Genomic DNA, 20853 nt, shown 5'->3' with positions numbered 1-20853 from the left:
GTGTCTCTGGGCTGAACCACACCCAAAATACTAGACCGCACATGCAGTTCTGGGAACCGAAATATGTGGGGGCATCCATCTTGTCCCCATCAATGCACTACAAGTCCAATCCCCAATGTTATCCTATGAAAGTGAGTGAGTCTGGTACCACAAGCGCCGAGTCTGACTCCAAGTGCTTCTTTGGAGGGATGGAGAGGCCCTTGAGGGCCATGTAGGTTATTGTGGCCTGGCTCTAGCCTGACATCTTGGAGGGCTGAGGACATGAGGGGCAGGAATCATGACAGCAATCCGCCCCCCAAGGCCCCTCTCAAGGTGGCTCTTCTGTCTGGTCCTGGCTTGGTTGGATGGTTTTCATGAAATCGTCTAAGCAAGCGAGGTGCATGGATGTACTCACAAAGCTCCCATGTCCTGTCTTGTGGACCATACCCCTTCCAGTCTACTAAGTAGTATAATTTGGATCTGACGTACTTTGAATCTAGGATGTTCTTGACTTCGAATTCTGGTTCCCCGGCGACTACTACTGGCTGCGGTGGCGTTGCTACCCGGGTCCCAGGTTGAACAGGTTTAAGGAGAGACACGTGGAACACAGGATGAATATGCATGTTTGATGGTAAAGCTAGTCTGACCGCCACAGGATTTATCACAGAGGTGACGGTGAATGGATCCAGGTATCTTGGATGTAAAGTTTGGGCTCCTTTAATGGACACGTGTTTAGATGCCAGCTAGACTTTGTCTCCCACTGTCATGATGTCTACCGCTGGGCATCCGGACCAAGCCCATTAGCCTCGGGAGCAGGCATCCCGGTGCTTACTAAAAGCCCAGCAGCCCCGGCTAGGGGCTATCTGGGTACAGTCCTGGTGCCATTGGCACCAGGCTCATAGAGGAAATCAGTCCTGTCGCCATAGGCAACAGGCTCATGTACATTACTTACCTCATACAGACCATGCTGCAATGAAGTCAAGCCAACGTGAGGCCTGAATGGGACTACTTTACTTCAGGGACTATTTTTTACTCGGGTGTGGTTCTGGGGGAACTTCTTACCTGGGACTTCTTTGAAGGCTATTTAAACCACGCCCGAACAGCAGCACATGCTTCGCGTTATTCTGCATCCAGCAGCGTAATGCTCACCGTGCCTGCAGTCAGCATCCAGTCTTCTGCCACGCTCGCCTCGAATCCAGAGCTCCTAGAAAAAGAGGAAAGAAGAAGGAAAGGTTAGAACACGGACATTATTTTAATTCCTTACCTGATTCCGGATCCATCACGTCTTCGAACTTGGAAAGGACATTATTTCTGCACGCGTCGCATCGCCAGCTGCAGCGCCGCGCCATACTCACCAGTCCTTACAGCATTTTTCGATTTGGCGCTGCCTCCATCATTTTCCTCGCCGAACTCCAGCATCTAGGGGACAAAAGAAAAATAAGGTGAGCCGAGAGGGCCAACAAATACAATCTCTTTTTACCACCATAGGCTTACCTGATTTACCACCGGAGGCATTATTCTTTAACATCCTGCAACTTCTTACGCCGCACCTGTAAGGAAAGAGAAAACAACAAGTTAAATACACGCATCTTTTCCCAGACAGTGTTGTGTGATAACTGTAACTGGTATCTACGCGCCCCTGCATTCCACGCAGGATGGAGAGCTCATCATTCAAAAACATAAGGTGAGATTACTGAAAGGGAATATCGGAGGTGATTAGTGGGGAGAACAGTGGGGTGCCATTACTAGAATCCACGGGTGGCTAAATCCCTTTCTCCACTTGCAGGAGAATACTTCTACGGGTCAAGTAGACAAGATTAGGCGGGCCAGTCCAGTCTGTCATCTCTGCACTACGCTTCACGTTGAAGGAGACCACAGCTGTCCGGGTCCGATCGACGCCCCTGTGGGAGCCAGGTGAGCGTAACAGAACGCAAAGCCTCTACAGATCCCCACCCGGGCGTTATGGAAACCTCAGAAACCGACCAACTAGCCCAATTATTAGGGGAACTTAGGGCAGAAGTGCACTCCGCGCGCCAAGAAACTAATGCCCTCAGGAGAGAACTGATTGTGTCAAAGGAACGCACTGATGATCTCGCTAGACAACTGCTGCAAAACCAAGCTGGGCAAACACCCCTAACTGGACTCGGGGGAAACCAACTCCTGTTTCATCGAGCAATCCTGTGCAAGTAATTCTACCAAGGACTCTTCCTTTAGCTCCACCCGAACGCTTTGCTGGGGACCCAAAAAGGTTTGCAGTGTTTATGAACCAATGCTGCTTGCACTTTTTATGCAGACCTGGAGCTTTCCCAAATGACCAAGCCAAAGTAGCCTTTGTACTATCATTTCTTAGTGGCAGCGCAGCTGATTGGTCAATTCCACTAGTCAACCAGGATGACCCTCTTCTTCGGGATTTTCAGGGTTTTCAAAGGAGCATGGAAAGACTATTCGCCAGACATTCAGAGGGACAGGCCGTGGATAACAAACTTTTATCCCTACGACAGGGTAACCAGGATCTGCTAACCTATATCGCAACCTTGAATAGGTTGGTGGTGGAAACTGGATGGCCTGAGGAGAAAAGAATTACATTATTTCATCGTGGACTTCGGGGAGAACTCAAAGATGTTTTGGCTCAAGTTGTGAACCCACCTCAGGATTGTGCAGAATATATAGACTTAGTGGTCCAGTTAGACCACCGAATTCAGAATAGAAAGGCTGATCAAGCTAAGTTCGAGAATCGGGTATGGATTAAACCCAATGTTACCCCCAAAGGAACAGATGCATCAGAACCTATGCAGATCGGGGGGGTTAAAGGACCCTTAACTCAAAAGGAAAGAGAAAAGAGACGGCAGATGCAATTGTGTCTGTACGTTGGAACCGCAGGACATTTTCTACCAGATTGCCCTATAAAACCACCCAAGAAAATTGTAGGAGTTGCTGACAAAAGCCAAATAGAGCCTGATTCGGGAAATGACCACGCCCGACAAGCATAGAGGTCCGCTTGCCAAGCTTAAAGAAGGACACTCAGACCTCGCATCTAATCATACCAATGGTCCTTATTGTTCCAAGGCAGCCATCCCGTATGCACGCAGTAAGGGCATATATTGATAGTGGGGCCGTAGGAAACTACATGGACCAAGAAATTGGCCTCAAGGATGAATCTACCCCTTTGCAAAAAGACCGCTTCAGATGTCATCACCACAGTCGACGGAACTGAAATTGCCTCTGGATCCGTAACTCATTCCACTACTGGGATGACACTGTTGGGTCAAGATGGGCATCGAGAAACTATTGTGTTTGATTTAATCAAGGCCCCGCAATCCCAAATAATTCTGGGAATGCCATGGTTGGAAACACATAATCCTTGTATTGAAAAGCGAGAGAAGAGAGTGACCTTCCCGGATTGTGCACACACCTGTTCCCCGGAAAAAACCTTGAACAAAGGCCTGGCCACAGTCACTAATCCAGTTGTGCAGTTACCTCAGGAATATCAAGAATTTCAGGATGTTTTTCAAAAAGAACAGGCAAACACCTTACCACCTCACAGATCATACGATTGTCAAATCGACCTCGTCCCCGGTGCACAACCTCCATGCAGTAGGATGTACGCCCTTACGGAACCCTAAAATCTTCACCTACGACAATACTTGGACCAATACCTTGCTAATGGCTTCATTCGTCCATCCAAGTCTCCTGCATCCTCAGCTTTATTCTTTGTGCCTAAAAAGGAAGGTGACCTTAGAACGTGCATAGACTACCGCGCATTGAATCAGATTACGGTAAAAAAACGATACCCATTGCCTCTGATCCCCGAATTACTAGACCAAGTAAAGGATGCTTGTATCTACACTAAGTTAGATCCCCCAGGGGCATATCATCTGGTACGTGTAAAGAAAGACGATGAATGGAAGACTACCTTTCGCACCAAGTACAGGTTATTCGAATACCAGGTGATGCCCTTCGGGTTGTGCAATGCACCAGCAGCCTTCCAGTATTTTATGAACGATGTCCTTCGTGAACTCATTGACGTCTGTGTTGTCGTATACATAGACAATATTCTAGTGTACTCCTCCTCAGAATCAGACCATGTTAAGCACATTCGTGCAGTCCTTGAGAAACGACGCCAGCACAAGTTTTATGCACAATTGGAGAAATGTGTTTTTCATTCTACAGAAGTTGAATTCCTTGAATTTATCCTAACTCCAAAAGGAGTTCGAATGGACTCTCGAAAGGTGGACGCAATCCTCAAGTGGCCATCGCCCAGTTCAGTTAAAGGGGTACAAAGCATGCTTGGGTTTGCTAACTTCTATCGCAGATTTATTCCTGAATTCTCACATATTGTACACCCCATCACAGCACTTTTGTGAAAAAACAAACGCTTCTTGTGGACAGAAGAGGCTGAAAGAGCCTTCCAAGAGCTAAAATTGAAATTCACGTCTGCACCTGTCTTAAAGCATCCACACCCTGAGCTTCCATACATAGTTGAAACCGATGCATCCAGTTTAGCCATGGGAGCTGTCCTGTCTCAGAAGGATCCTGAAACCGGTCAACTTCATCCAGTAGCATTCTGGTCAAGAAAGTTCTCGGCACCCGAGTTAAACTATGCGTTTACTGATAAAGAGTTATTAGCCATCAAATCTGCCTTCAAGGCTTGGCGGCATTATCTTCTCGGTGCCAGGCATACCATCACTGTAATCACCGATCACAGGAATTTGCAGTATTTGAAAACAGCCAAGGCCCAATCATTGCGTCAACTTCGATGGGCATTATTCTTTGCCGAATTCGATTTCGTGATCACTTATCGACCAGGTTGTAAAAACGGCAAGGCAGATGCCTTATCCCGAATGGTGACGGGAGAAGCATTTTCGAACCCGGAACCGGTGCCTATAATTTCAGAACAAAGAATTCTTGGCATAACTACTCTACAGACTTTAGAAGATATTCATTTAAAAATCCAACAACTTTTCGATCCTGCAGCCCTGCAGGACTGGGTAAAGAAAGGCAAAGATTATTCAGTCAGCAATGACCTACCTTATTATCAAGGGCGTCTATTTCTACCACACAAGGAACTACAAGAACTAGTTATCGCCAATTATCATGATGCTATGATGGAAGGACACCCCGGTATCGCAAAAACTGAAGCTAAAATTAAAAGACAATTCTGGTGGCCCACCTGGCGAAAAGACGTAAAGTCATTTGTGCTATCTTGTGGTATCTGCGCCCAAAACAAAAGTCAGAAGAAAAAAACAGCTGGTCTCTGACAACCTTTGGATATTACACCTACATCATGGCATACTTTGTCTTTCGAGTTTATTACTGATCTACCTCCATGTAATGGATTTAACACCATTCTATTTATTGTGGATCTTTTTTCCAAAATGGCCCACTTTATTCCTTTAAAGGGATTACCTTCCGCTTCAATTTTGGCCAAGGAATTTCTCCAAATTTTTTTTCGAATACATGGATTTCCTTCTGTATTGGTCTCTGACCGAGGTAGTCAATTCATTTCGCAATTTTGGAAAAGATGTTGTCAATTAGCGCAAATTGACGTGAGGTTATCAACCAGTCACCATCCCCAGACCGATGGTCAGACGGAGAAGACCAACCAGACTCTTGAACAGTACCTACGATGCATGCTACACCAAACCGAAAGCAATTGGAAGGTTATTTTATGGATTTCCGAATATGCATACAATAACTCTGTACATTCAGGAACCGGACAAAGCCCCTTTTATACCATATATGAAAATCATCCTCGAACCTCAGAACTCGATTCGCCTCAACTAGAAATGCCCGCAGTGAATCATCTGCACTCTACAATTACACAAGCCTTTAAGGAAGCAACAGAACACTTGAAACAAACAAAAGAGAAATACAAGAAACATGCTGATCAACATAGAAGTGATGCTCCACAATACCAGATTGGGGATCAAGTTTGGCTGGCTACAAAACACATACCTCTAAAAGAGACTCAGACTTTTAATCCTAGATATTTGGGACCTTGCACTATTAAGGCCATTATCAACCTGGTGGCTGTCAAATTGGAATTACAATCTAATATGCAGATTCATCCCGTCTTTCATGTTTCACTCCTGAAACCAGTTCAACCCGGGAAAAGACTAGCCAAACCACCCGACCCCAGCCTAATAGATGGGGAACCCGAATTCGAAGTTAAAAATATCCTGGACTCTAAAATGGTTAAATCAAGACTTTTTTATTTAATCGACTGGAAGGGTTACAGACCACAAGAAAGGTCATGGGAGCCTAGTGACCACGTTCATGCACCTCGGTTGGTGAAAAAATTCCATCGGAACTTCCCAGACAAACCAGGACCAAGGGGAAGAACACCTTTAGGAGGGGCCTTGGAGGGCAGTGCTGTCATGATGGCTTCCCCGGGCATCCAGACCAAGCTAAAGTTATTTTGAGCAAGCCCAAAAACCCCTGCTAGGAGCTGTTTGGGTACGGTCCTGGCGCCTGTGGCGCCAGGCTCATATGGAGAGTCAGTCCTGGCGCCATAGGCTCATAGAGTAGAACTTACCTGATGCAGACCATGCTGCAAGCTTACCTGATGCAGACCATGCTGCAGAGCTCCAAGCCAAATGAGGCTTGGAAGGGACTGTTTTACCTAGGGACTATTTTTTACTCGGATGGGGCTGCGGATGAATACTTACCTGGGACTATTTTGGAGGCTATTTAAACCATGCCCGAAGAGCAGCACACGCTTCGCGTTATTCTGCATCCAGCAGCGTAACGCTCACTGTGCCTGCAAGCCTGCATCCAGTCTTCTGCCACGCCTGCCTCGAGTCTGCAGCTCCTAGAAAAAGGGAGGAACAGAAGGAGAAGAGGTTAGAATAAGAGCAAAACCTTCGATCCTTACCTGAATTCCGGATCCACCGTGCCTTCGAGATGGAAGAAAGAAGCATTTTACGCATGCCGCCTCGCCTGCTGCAGCGCCGCGCTGAACTCACTGGCCTTCGCAGCATCCTCACGATCCACCGCATCCTTCTGCACATTCCCGCCGCACTCTGGCACCTAAGGGGAACACAAGAACAGCAAAGGTGAGCCAAGGGAATAAACAGAGGCATTAGTAACTACCCCCATAGACTTACCTAATTACCGCCAGGGGTACTATTCCTCTTCATGGGTCGGCACAGTCTCCATTGCATCCTCGCCGTACCCCGACCCCTAAGGGGAACACAGGACAACAAGGTGAGATGACGGGACAAACAAGGGGAACTCTTCTCACCACAATAGACTTACCTAATTTTACCTGCGGAAGCATTATTCCCCGAACTTCATATTTTCTCTCACACCTGAATAAGGGAGCAAGCCACAGGTTACATTCTGGCCTTATTTTATTGAACTGTGTAGGATAAGCCAAATCCTTACCTGAACTTCGTCAGCTACCACAAGGAACTCTTTGCTGGGGTCAAGCTGCAAACTGCAAGGAATCGGACAAGAGTGAAAGTCAGACATGTGAACTCTTACGAACTACATACTTTTCGGAGTCAATATTGTTCTGGAACTCACCAATTCCTTCGAGCCAGTGAAGCAACTGGTTATCAACGTGCCCCTGCGCTTAATGCAAGATTGAGAGCTCATCTTTTCTACGCGTCACATTGGTGGAGACCGCAGCTGTCCAGTTCAGATCGACGCCTCTGTGGGAGCCAGGTGAGCGTAACAAGAACACAGACATTATTTTAATTCCTTACCTGATTCCAGATCCATCACGTCTTCGAACTTGGAAAGGACATTATTTCTGCACGCGTCGCATTGCCAGCTGCAGCGCCGCGCCATACTCACCAGATCTCACAGCATTTTTCGATTCGGCGCTGCCTCCATCATTTTCCTCGCCGAACTCCAGCATCTAGGGGACAAAAGAAAAATAAGGTGAGCAGAGAGGGCCAACAAATACAATCTCTTTTTACCACCATAGACTTACCTGATTTACCACCGAAGGCATTATTCTTTAACATCCCGCAATTTCTTACGCCGCACCTGTAAGGAAAGAGAAAACAACAAGTTAAATACACGCATCTCTTACCGGACAGTGTTGGGTAATACAGACTCTTACCTGAACGCCATCAGCTGTCACAAGTCAATCTTCTCTTGGACCCAGCTGCAACACAAGAAGGGAATGGGACAAGAGTGAACATAGGACATATTGAACTCTTTGGACTTTATACTTACGGGTTCTCACCAGGAACCTCGGAGTCAATATTCATCCGGAACTCTTCCAATGCCTTCGAACCAGTGAAGTAACTGGTATCTACCCGCCCCTGCATTCCACGCAGGATGGAGAGCTCATCATTCAAAAACATAAGATGAGATTACTGAAAGGGAATATCGGAAGTGATTAGTGGGGAGAACAGTGGGGTGCCATTACTAGAATCCACAGGTGGCTAAATCCCTTTCTCCACTTGCAGGAGAATACTTCTACGGGTCAAGCAGACGAGATTAGGCGGGCCAGTCCAGTCTGTCATCTCTGCACTACGCTTCACGTTGAAGGAGACCAGAGCTGTCCGGGTCCGATCGACGCCCCTGTGGGAGCCAAGTGAGCGTAACACCCACTTGGTAGTTGGGGGCCTTTGCTCGGTGTTGATCAGCAAACTTCTTTTGGCGAGTCTTAGCTTGAAGTAGGTGTTCAGCTGCCATTTTAAAGGTTTGAGAAATGGTTGTGTGCAAGATTTTGATTGCTGGCATTTCCAGAGTTGTAGGAACGTCCAACTCAGAAGTACGTGGGTGCCTGCCATACATGGTATAAAAGGGTGTCTGCCCAGTGCTGGTGTGTAGGGAATTATTATAAGCATATTGAGCTATCCATAATAGGTCGAACCAGCTTCCTTCAGCTTGGTGTAACATGCAACGCAGATACTGCTCGAGCGTCTGATTTGTCTTCTTAGTTTGACCATCCGTTTGGGGATGGTGACTGGTGGATAGCCGGATGTCGATCTGGGCCATAGAGCAGCATTATATCCAGAAGTTAGATACGAATTGAGTACGTCTGAGACCAAAACTGAAGGAAACCCATGGAGCCGTACGATGCCTTCAAGAAATACCTTTGCGAGAGTGGAAGCATTTGTGAGCCCCTTAAGAGGAATGAAATGTGCCATTTTTGAAAATAGGTCCACGACCACAAGAATAGTGTTAAACCCTTGACTGGGTGGTAAGTCAGTAATAAAATCGAGGGACAACGTGTGCCAGGGTGCTGGTGGGATTTCCAATGGTTGTAATAGCCCAGTCGGTTTCTGCTTGGATGACTTGTTTTGAGCACACACTCAACAAGATAGGATGAATTGGATAATGTCTTTACGCCACGTGGTCCAACAATAATTTTGTTTTACCTTGGCTAGGGTTTTAGCGTTTCCGGGGTGGCCCTCGATCAAGGAATCATGATAACCGGACATGACTTGTTCTCGTAGTTCTTGGTTTGGTAAGAATAAACGATTCCTGAAGTAGGGCAACTTTTCTTTTATCATGTAATGTTCTCCTTGTGCACTCCACGCTTGTAATTGCTCCAGACTCATCAGGTTTTGGATTTCTTCATGTAATTCTTTCTGAGTTATGGTTGTTGTGATTCCTAGGAGCTTGTCTCTCGGGATGATTGCTATTGGGTCAGGGGCCTGATACCCTTGCTCTCCCACCCTCACACGGGAAAGGGCATTGGTTTTCCCGTTTTTCACCCCTGGTCGAAATGTAACCACGTAGTCATATTCAGCAAAAAAAGCCCAACGTAGTTGTCGTGAGGATTGGGCCTTTGCTGTTTTTAGGTACTGGAGGTTCCGTGGTCAGTTATTACGGTGTTTGTGTGTCTGGCGCCCAAGAGGTAGTGCCACCATGCCTTAAAGGCTGACTTAATGGCCAGGAGTTCTTTGTCTGTGATAGCGTAATTGAGTTCAGGGGGTGTGAATTTACGCGACCAGAAGGCAACAGGGTGTAACTAGCCCGTTTTGGGGTGCTTTTGTGAGAGGACGGCTCCCATAGCCATACTTGAGGCGTCCATTTCCACCAGGTATGGGAGATCAGGGCGAGGGTGGCGTAAGATTGGGGCAGATTTGAATCTTGCTTTGAGTTCCTGGAAAGCCCCCTCGGCTTCTGTTGTCCACGAGAACTTTTTGTTGCTTTTCCTTAGTAATGACGTGATGGGATGCACGATTTGCGAAAATCCTGGGATGAACCAGCGGTAGAAGTTTGCAAAACCCAGCATACTTTGAACCCCCTTGAATGAATTTGGGGATGGCCAGTTCAGGATAGCATCTACCTTGTGTACATCAATTCGGATTCCATTCGGGCTGAGAATAAAGCCCAGGAATTCCACCTGGAGATGTGGAATGAGCACTTTTCAAGCTTGGCGTAGAGCTGGTGTTGACAGAGTTTCTCCAATACGGATCGGACGTGTTTAACGTGGTCCTGCTTTGATGCGAAATATACTAGGATATCGGCGATGTACACTAGAGCACAGACATCAATCAATTCCCGTAGGACATTGTTCATGAAGTATTGAAATGCAGCAGGCGCGTTGCAAAGGCCAAAGGGCATTACTTGATATTCGTACAAGCCGTATTTGGTGCGAAAAGCGTTTTTCCATTCGTCCCCCTGTTTTACGCGAACAAGGTGATATGCCGCCCTCAGGTCTAGTTTTGTGTAGATTTGGGCCTCTTTGACTTGATCAAGCAATTCAGGGATCAGTGGCAGGGGTAGCGATTTTTTTACGGTAGTCTGGTTCAGTGCGCGATAGTCGATGCACGTTCTCAAGTCCCCCTCCTTTTTTGGTACGAAGAATAGAGGACTGGCTGCTTGAGACTTCGAGGGATGGATGAATCCGTTGGCCAGGTATTGGTCAAGATAGGCCTTCAGGTGCTGGTTTTCTGGTTCCGTGAGTGCGTAAATTCACCCACAAGGGATTCGTGCACCGGGTATCATGTAGATTTGGCAATCGTATGGTCTATGCGGTGGCAGGGTATTAGCCTGTTCTTCCTGAAAGACATCTTGAAAGTCCTGGTATTTACTTGGTAGGGTGCCGATTGCCACAGTCACAAGCGTGGAGGTTCTGGTGTCTATTGGTTGTTTCTTTTGGCGATAAAATGTGTGGGCGCAAGTCTCGGGAAAGGCCAATTCTTTTGCTCGCCAATCGATTCGAGGATTGTGAGTACCAACCATGGCATTCCCAAAATCAATCGGAACTGTGGTGCCTTAATGAGGTTGAAAATGATAGCTTCTTGGTGTCCATCCTGGCACAGAAGGGTTAAAGCTGCAGTGCATTGGGATACTGGGCCAGAAGATATTTCTGTGCCGTCGACAGTGGTAACAGTGTCGGTGGTTGATTTAGGACGTAACGGAAGCCCGATCTTTGCCGCAAGATCCTGGTCGATGTAATTCCCAACGGCTCCACTGTCTATGTACGCTCTTACTGCATGCATCCAAGATGGGTGTTGGTGATTGATCAAGACCACAGATAGTGCAAAATGGGAGGTCTGTAGTTCACTTTCTTTGCTCGACAAGTGGACCCCTACACTTGCCGGGCTGGGGAATTTTCCGATTCCTTGATGGTATCTTCCTTGTCCGTGGCCCCTACCATCCTCCTCGGTGGCTTCACTGGGTACTCTTTAAGGAAATGACCTGACCTTACCCAGTACAGACATAACTGCTTCTGTCTCCTTTTATCCCTTTCCGCTTTAGTCAAGGGGGATCTAACCCCCCCCGATTTGCATTGGTTCTCCTGAACCTTCCGTTGTTGGGGCAGTATTGTCCTTTGAACGCACATACATAGGGCGAGGGTCCGGTCTGGTTCGATCTCCTCTTCGGTCCTGCAACCTATGATCCAGTTGAACAACAAGGTCAATTAAACCTGAGCAGTCTTTCAGGGGGTTCACTAATTGTGCGAGAACATCCATGAGCTCCCCCCGCAAACCCTGATGAAATATCGTGGTTCTCTGCTGCACTGGCCATTCTGCTTCAACTACGAGTCTATTGAACGTGGCTATGTATGTTAATAGGTCTTGATTCCCTTGGCATAGGGACAGAAGTTCGTTGTCTAATGCCTGCCCATGAGTACGACGGGCGAACAGCTTTTCCATCTCCTGCTGAAAGCCCCTGAAGTCTTGCAGCAAAGGATCATCTTGGGCCACAAAGGGTACAGACCAGTCTGCGGCGCTACCACTCAGGTAGGATAGCACAAAAGCGACCCGTGATTGGTCATTCGGAAAGGCCCCTGGCCTACAAAGGAAGTGCAGGTGGCACTGGTTCATGAACGTTGCAAACCTCTTGGGATCCCCCGTAAATAGTTCGGGCGGGGCCAAGAAAACTGCCCCAGGAAGGGTTATCTGAACGGGATTGGCTGATGGCGCTGGTATTGAGGGCACGCTTTCCGGCAATGGTGCATGCCCTGCTTGTGACTGGAGAAGTTGGCGGCTTAAATCATCAGTGCGTTCTTTGGCTACTATCAGCTCTCTCCTCAGGGTGTTGGTCTCCTGCCTGGCTGCATGTACTTCGGAACCTAGCTGCCCCAACATGTGGGCTAACTGGTCGGTTTATTACGTTTCCATGACGCCCAGGTGGATTTTGATGTAAGTCTTTGCATTCTGTAACGCTCACCTGGTATCCACAGGGACGTAACTCAGCCTGTTCTGACCTCTTACGACCTCAAACCCTTCCCTGGAGGCTATTCGACTGGAGACTGGGCCTGAAACACAGGATTGGTAGAGTTTAACTCCCTATTGTCTCTGTGTGCTTGAGCCCCTTCTTCCCAGGGGTCCAACCCTTCCCTTTGATCCACAGCTCATGCCTAGTTACTTCACTGGCAAGAGTCTGACAGGTAAGTATAATGAGTCTTTTGAACAGTTCTCTAACTTCGTTCCTTTCCTTCCTTAGATGATGGCCGGTGTCCGGGGATGGCGGCGTGCTGCTGAGATGAGTAGCGCTGAAGGTGAGTGAGAACGCGATGTGCGATGCACCCGTTTCGTATTTGCATTGAAATTTGTTATTTTTCTGTGTCTTTTAGGTGCTGTGACTTTTTCAGCGTGAAGAACAAATGCGGTGGGTAAGCGCGGTATGTGGCGCCTCTAGATGTTTCAACTCTAACCTGGAGTGTCTTTTCCCTCTTGCAGATGAATGAGAAGTTCTGGAGACAGAGTTACCCCAGAGCGGCTGGGATTCAGGTAAGCGTTTGAAGCTTGTACAGTATTTAAAAATAAGCAGAATGCTCTCTAATGCCTTTTTTCTGTTCTTTTCCCTTTTCCTTAGAAAGCGGCGTGTCGGGATGGGAATGACACCGCCGAAGATGCCAGCAGAACAGAAGAAGCGATGAATTATGGGCAGAAGCGCTGCAAGGTAAGGCTGTTCCTAACAGTGTTCTTGCAGGAGCATAGCGCAGAAGAAAGATGCAGGCCTACTGGAGACCGTTCAGAACACGGTGAGTGTCACGCTGCAGGTGCAGAAAACGCAAAGTATGTTTCTCAGCCTGGGTGTGGCTTAAATAGTCTCTGGGTATCCCAGGTGTCTCTGGGCTGAACCACACCCAAAAGACTAGACCGCACATGCAGTTCTGGGAACCCAAATATGTGGAGGCATCCATCCTGTCCCCATCAATGCACTACAAGTCCAATGCCCAATGTTATCCTATGGGAGTGAATGAGTCTGGTGCCACAAGCGCCAAGTCTGACTCCAAGTCGGTCTTTGGAGGGATGGAGAGGCCCTTGAGGACCATGTTGGTGATTGTGGCCTGGCTCCAGACTGACATCTTGGAGGGCTGGGGACATGAGGGGCAGGAATCATGACAGCTTGTCAGGTGGACATCACTTCACTATCTGCTGCCATATCTCTTATTTCTCAATCGGTGTGACAGATTCACCGACCTCAGGGGTCAACGTCCCGGGCCTGGTCATTCGGTCCTGGTGGTGGGAGATGTTACCCAGGACGTTCCCGGTTCCGTTTGGGTCGGGGTCTACCTCCGGGATCCGGGTCTTCTGAACCCCAGTTACCGGTAATGTGGGTTTCCGCCCATTTCCAGGCTTCACAGGGATCAAAGAAGTGCACCGTAGTGCCGTTGTGTTGGATTTTCAACTGGGCCGGGAATAGCAGTCCATATTTGACATCCATGGAGTGGAGTTTCCTTTTCAGCGATTCGAAGGACTGTCTGGCTTTCTGTACTTCCCGGGTGTAATCCAGGAAGAAGGCAATTCTGGAGCCATTGTGCACGATTGTGCCTTTTGCACGAGCCATCTGCAGAATAGAGCACCTGTCACGGTAGTTTAGAAGTTTAGCGATAACCGTTCTGGGGGAGGCACCTGGGATCGGTTTTCCTGCAGTTATTCGGTGAGCTCTTTCAATTGAAAAGAAGTTTGAAAAGGATTTTGGGGCAAAGAGGTCCGCCAGCCATTGTTCTGGAAATAGTTCCAAGTTGGAACCTTCCATGTTTTCTGGAAGGCCCAGGATGCGGACATTATTGTGGCACAATCTCCCTTCGCTCTCCTCTACTCGCGCCTCGAGGGTCTTGAGACGTGCCACTGTCTGTGAGATTTTTTGACATGTGCTGTTAAGATTATCTTCCACCTCTGAGACACAGTGCTACACCTCTCCGGTGCATGAGGATAGTTTTTGGAGGTCATGACGAAGGAAAGACACCTCCGCCGAGATACCATCCATCTTTATCTCATTGGAGGAGCGAGAGTTGGCAATGGCTGCCATCACATCTTTCAATGTCAAGGTTTCCGGTACGGAGGTCGTCAGCGTGTCTGTGTCCATCACCGTGGTGGAGGTGTTAGTTGGGAATTGGTCTATAGTACTTTGTGTGGATATCTTCTTGGCTTTATCTTTCCCCATGATTCGGTATGAAAGATCACAAGAGTCAGTGAATCACCAGTACTGGTCAGGACACCAGTTGTCAGCATCTGTACTGGTGCGAAAGAGTCAGCTTGACAGGATTTTCTGAAGTGCGATTCTTCCAAGTGGTCAAGGGAGGAAACCAAGTGCGGTCCAGGGATCCGTCTCCTTCAAGAAAATTGAGTCTCTTGTCTTAGCCAAGTTGCGGGGTTGCCTCAACCGGTCGAGGGGCTTGCTTTGGATGTAGCACTCTGATCAATATCTCTTCGTGGAGATATCTTCCCTGGTCTGGCTTTGAGCGTGGCGGAGCACAATAGCGGGTGTGTTGGACGGTGTTGTCTCCAGCCGACCAAAGCAGGTTCAACGCTGCCCTACTCTAGGTCGCGCACCCGTCCCGAGGTGTCTGCGACTTGTTGAACTACTGGCTGTTAGGGTGTTCACTGCTTCATTGTATTGTACTCCAGGTCGGTGCAGGGGTCTCTCACGCCCCCGTTGGTGCCGTATGGGATCTCAGTTTAAGTGGAGCATTCTGTGCACCCGTCTGTCCGCTTTGGGGTCTGGCCACTTATGTTAAGTACACAGTTATTGACTTGCGCACACAGGGCTCCGCCAGTCTGCGGGAATAAGCACTTGCTTGGATGTACGGCAGTTCAATCCCTTGGTCTAATCCCCTGTCATGACACAGTTTGGGCCAGTCACTCTCTGATCGAGGTCCCGGGGGGCGGGGGGATGGTTGGGTTTATGAAACAGCACTGCGGTGTCAATGTTGCTTTGATGTACAAGCGTCTCACAATATGGATGTAGTGCTTCTCAGCGGGAAGCTGGTATCCCTTTCGCTTTAGCGCCACTCCCCCTGTTGTAATTTTAGTGGATCATTACTTAGCCAGTCCGGCACAGATTCTGAGCAGTACCTGGGTGCAGTGTGCGGACGGTAATGATGAGAGGCACTACTGCACTGGTATAGTTAGTTCCTCGAGGGATTCTGACCTCAATTCTTGACCCCACTTCCTTAATGGGACCCTATCCTGGAGGAGTTTGTATCACATTTGAAAGGGTACTAGACCATTTATGTGCTTCCAGTATAGGTACGGTGCATCGGTTCCTCAAAGTAAATATGATCCCCCAGCCATCTGGCGCTAACCTATATGTCTTTCTGTCTGTCACATCAGCTGGCTCCTCCACCTCAGTCCTGATCAGTACGGCGTCGGTCCTGCCGGGCCATCCCCCGGGGCAGGTTGCACACGCCGCAGTCCACCAGTCGCCACTCTGGCCACAACCAGCGAGCAGCCCGCGTTGGGTGCATATTAGGGCAGCGGGTCAGAGGTGTTGTAGATACGCCGGCTGTCTGTGCGAGCGGGGCCACACCTCTTCTCTCACCCTGCCCTGAGTGCCGCCCGTGCCCAGGGTGGCGACGCGGTTCCAGACGGTGGGGTCTCAGATTCGCCTCTGAGGATCAGGTGGACAGCGGAGGTGCCTGGTAGCAGTTGTGTTCCGGGGTGCCCAGGTGCGAGGTGCAGCTCCTCGGTCGCGTCACCGGGATGGTACCCTTCAGCGTCCGGGCTTCTAGTTCTTACGTTGCAGGGCTATGCACCAGACCAGGACCCAGTCGGAGCCCCAATGACTTGTCAGCGAGACCACCAATCACGCTCCACGGTGGGCTATGGCCCCAATTTCAGGTCTCTCCTAGTCCACCGTTGCAACTTTGCTCCCAGGTAGCACTATTATTCTTAGTGCCGCAGGGCGGTGCACTTTGCAGATGGAGTATCCGTTCAGGATGAAGGAGTCTTGTCGGCCTTTTTGGCTGTGTTCATTCCCGCTCGCACCGCCGAGCAGTTCGTCTCAGATATCTTCCTCATGACGTGGATTCAGTCGGTCACAGTGCGTACCAGCGTTCCTCACACCCTGCCAGACAGCTAGGTGCCCTTCTTTCTTCGTTCTCTGCTGAAAAAACAGGATTTAGTGCAGGATATATCGGGCGGCCGCGGTAGCTCTTAAGGATTCACGTCCTCATAGCTCGCCGGCTGGCCACGTCCCTGCCAATGCAGTATGATTACAAATACACATAAAGTAGTATCTGGATTAATAAATTGGCCTCTGGCCAGCTACAGTTATACTGACGTTTGATGACATATTATTGTCAACCTGGTTTCTAGACCCATTCCTCTCAGACTGCCTTTGTTTAGTAGCTATCTGGGATTGCAATGACTCAGTCCAGGCGAAGCACTTTAAATAGTATTAGCACCCAAGCATGGAGTTTGGAATGCAGGCTTTACCACAAGGTATTGCCCATCTTCCAAGCGCCCCAACTAGTGGGAGGCCACCATCTTGCTTCCTGGGACAAAGGCCTTTGCTAGCCTGGCCCCCAAAGTCTCCCTGACACAATGCCACACCCCCACACCATCCCCTGACTTACCTTCACCTGCCGAATGTCACCATCAGTTCCACTGTCCCACCCCTTCCCCTCCACGGCAAAGGCGTTCATGGAAAGGGAGCAGAAACTACGTGCCTTCTCTTTGCGTACATGGCAGACAATTACCACCAGTCAGGCATGGTCCCCCGCCTCAGTGCTTATTGTTAAATTTAAGAGGGTCACACTAAGTACCTGTCAGATTATGAATAGTTTGCTGCCCATCCAATTCGTACGGGCATTTCTCCAATGGCCATCCTCTTCTTTTATTGAATGATGCGATGTACGTTGTTTGTATGCATTAGTGTGTTGAAAATAACCACAGCAGGCTAATCGTTTTGAAAGGTGAACATCATATGACTGTGATGGTTATTGTCCAGTTACTTCAGAGTATGGAAACCTTGATCTGATTGTTCTATCTGAATATGAGGCCGAGGCAATGTCGGTTAAGGTTCTTGAAAATAGTTGTCAGTCTCCAATAATGTAGGTAACTAACATTATTACTATATATATATATATATATATATATATATATATATATATATATATATATATATATATATATATATATATATATGTGTGTGAGCAAGCAACACAGTTTTGTTGCGAAATGCATTATATTAGCTTCATGTCCCTGCATAGGGATCCACTAGTAAAGATGAAAATAAACGTGATCGTGGGTTAGATATCAATAATTGTGCGCTATTCTCCAAACTCAATTAGCTCTACAAGAAGACCAGCAGCGGAAATCTCGATGACTATGAACCACCCACAGAGGTTCACAATTAAATGAATATATTTATGTGAATGTTACGAGACAATATTTGCGCTTGGTATGAACTATTTTCCTTGTGCAGATAGTAGTTTAGACAAAACAACGATGGTTGAACACATAATAGTTAAAGTAACTGGACAAAGGGCCTCATTACACGGACGGCGGTAAGGGTTTACCGGTACCGGTAAGGGCACCGGTACCGATAAACCCTTACTGCCTTACTACAAGGTCCCTTTGCAGGTAGGAACTTTTAACGCCTGCTGTTTAGCAGGCATTAAAAACCAACCCGCAAAAGGACCAGGGTGCTAATTACGGTACCGCAATTTGCGGCACCGTAATTAGCGCCTTCCCCATTCCCATAGAGCCCTATGGGCCAAAAATGGGAATGGGGAAGGGCAATGGGGGAAGGGGGAATTACCGCCCTGCCAACCTTGGAATAGGGCGGTAATTCCCCTTTCCACCAAGGCGGTGCCGGTATTTTACCGGCATGGACCAAGGTGCTAATAGCACCTTGGTCCTCCGCCTACTGTGTAATGAGGCGCAAAGTCTTGGAATGAACAATATCTTGAGTTGAAAAAGATTGATAAAGTATTGTATTTAATTTCTCATTGATCAGCAGAACAGCCGACACGTGTTTCTACCAGCTTGGTCGTTATCAAGGCTGTACATTATCATTATTACAAATGCGAATTGAACAAATTAATCAGAGCAAGTTAACCGAAACTAACAAGACAAAAAGAAAGCATTGCGCAATAAAATTATGAAAATAAGATAACACCTACCACACAGGATGATGGCATTGGGGAAAGCAAGCAAACGTGGATATGATTCAATATGAAAAAGGAAAACAGCTGCAAGTCAGCATTGGTTGCTAGTATATAGCAACTTCTGTAATTGTAGTTATCACACTACACTTAAATAACATATTATTAAGGTAAATAACACCAATATAGTTATGAGGGGCAGTGCGGCGTCCAGTGTCCAGAAACATTGGTGAACCACCATTTAAAGATAGGTGAGTGATTACAAATCGAACTATTACACCAGAGTGTGAATATGTAAAATAAAGGACTGTGTGTCAACTGAAGGATGATTGCTCCCTTTACTGAAATACACATCTGGAGGCGGAGGGGTGCATTTGTAACATGCATCTGCATGGACTTTCTGGTTTGGATATATATATATATATACATATATATATATATATATATATATATATATATGAGAAAAACACACATGCCCCTGCGCGGTTGTAACACTGCAAAAAACCACCCAGTGGGCATGCGTAGAAAGTACTCCAGCACACAAAACCTAGCTATTTAAAATATCATATTTATTGTTGCTAAATACAGCACATTACAGAAAACAGAGTTGAAATCATTTGCCCCTGTGACAGCTGTAAGGTTGAACAAAACACTCACCCCAGGGGTGGTAGATAGTCACACGTTCCGCCTGAATGCTCAGGCTTCCTCAGACCTATAAAATCCAAATGCGGCAAACACATCATAGAATTTAAAAAGAAAAGCAGTTACAGAGCGTCCCCACTCGTGTCACATCACGTGCAAAAACGGTCATGTGACCGCTACATGTAAACATTAAACATGTAAACTCCATATTGGAATGGTCAAAGTCCTATAGATAAGGTATATAAGATGATGTGAACTACACCATGGCGATGCTCTATACTGCTTGTTTAAAATATTATTGTCAAATAACAATCGATGTGTAACAAATGAGCACAAGTGTGCCTGTTCGTAATTAGATGACTGAAAGCAGCTCGGATGGCCGCTATCAGACATACGTCCCCACATGGGGCCAGTGTTTACAAGCCAAGGACTACGAGCACAACGGCCGCAACCAAATCATAAATGGCCAAATGCCCTGTTATTGGAAAGTATACCTATAGTAGGCATTGTTCAAACAGGCAAGTGCCCTATTGCTAAATAGATGCATGGGTGGACCCGGAGTCAAGAAAAAGGATAAAAATATTTCATAATGTAACTCCTCCCAATGTACAAATAGCAGTTCCTAAATCAGTAATACAATACAAGAGGATAGCAGCCCAATCCAATAAATACACAGAAATTGGATCCATTACAACACTGAAATGTCCAACTGTTACTCCTCCCATTGTGCAAATAGCAGTTCCTATGTCAGTAACAAAGTGCAAAAGGATAGCAGCCTCATTGAATAAATCAGTCAGCAGCTCGATACATAGCAGTGTAGAGGTGTCTAACTCTCACTCCTCCCAATGTGCAAATAGCAATTCTTATGTCTATAATACAGTACTGTTCATACAAATATAAAGTGATTGCCTAAGGATCATCCTGTATTTCAAATTACCCCTAACCATATGTGCAAATAGCAATTTTAGAACTCTTAATGGATATCGACAAATACTTCAATAATGCCCTTATGAGGATGGTATGCAGAGATCTCAACAAAATACGTATCATAATTCAAGTGTGTGGACAACCCTCGTCTTATTGAAAAGCTCATGTTTGCAAGAACACATAAAGTTCTGCTTCTATATTCAAGCCTTTCGGTCTCAAGGTATCAAACTTGCAAATGAGTGTCGCTTCTAATTGCCTCAATTTCAATTCTCGGTTGCCTAATCTTTTATTAGGTGGTATATAGGCCAGCCCCATGAAGGATAGAGATTTCACATCGGCATTATGCTTTCTTGAAAGTGGCTAGTGAGAGGGTATGTTAGATCTCCATTTTTAATGGCTCTGTAATGTTGGAGAATCCGCATCTTTAAAGGGCCTATTGTCGAGCCTATATAATGAAGGCCACAAGCACATGTAATCACATATACTACATATTTCGTGGTAAGGGAAATTCTATGTTTATATTTCCAGCATTGGCCATTCAC

This window comes from Ambystoma mexicanum, chromosome 11, assembly GCF_040938575.1.
Source record: "Ambystoma mexicanum isolate Mex_15411 chromosome 11, UKY_AmexF1_1, whole genome shotgun sequence".
NCBI lineage: Eukaryota > Metazoa > Chordata > Amphibia > Caudata > Ambystomatidae > Ambystoma > Ambystoma mexicanum.
Note: the sequence above shows the minus strand (reverse complement) of the source record.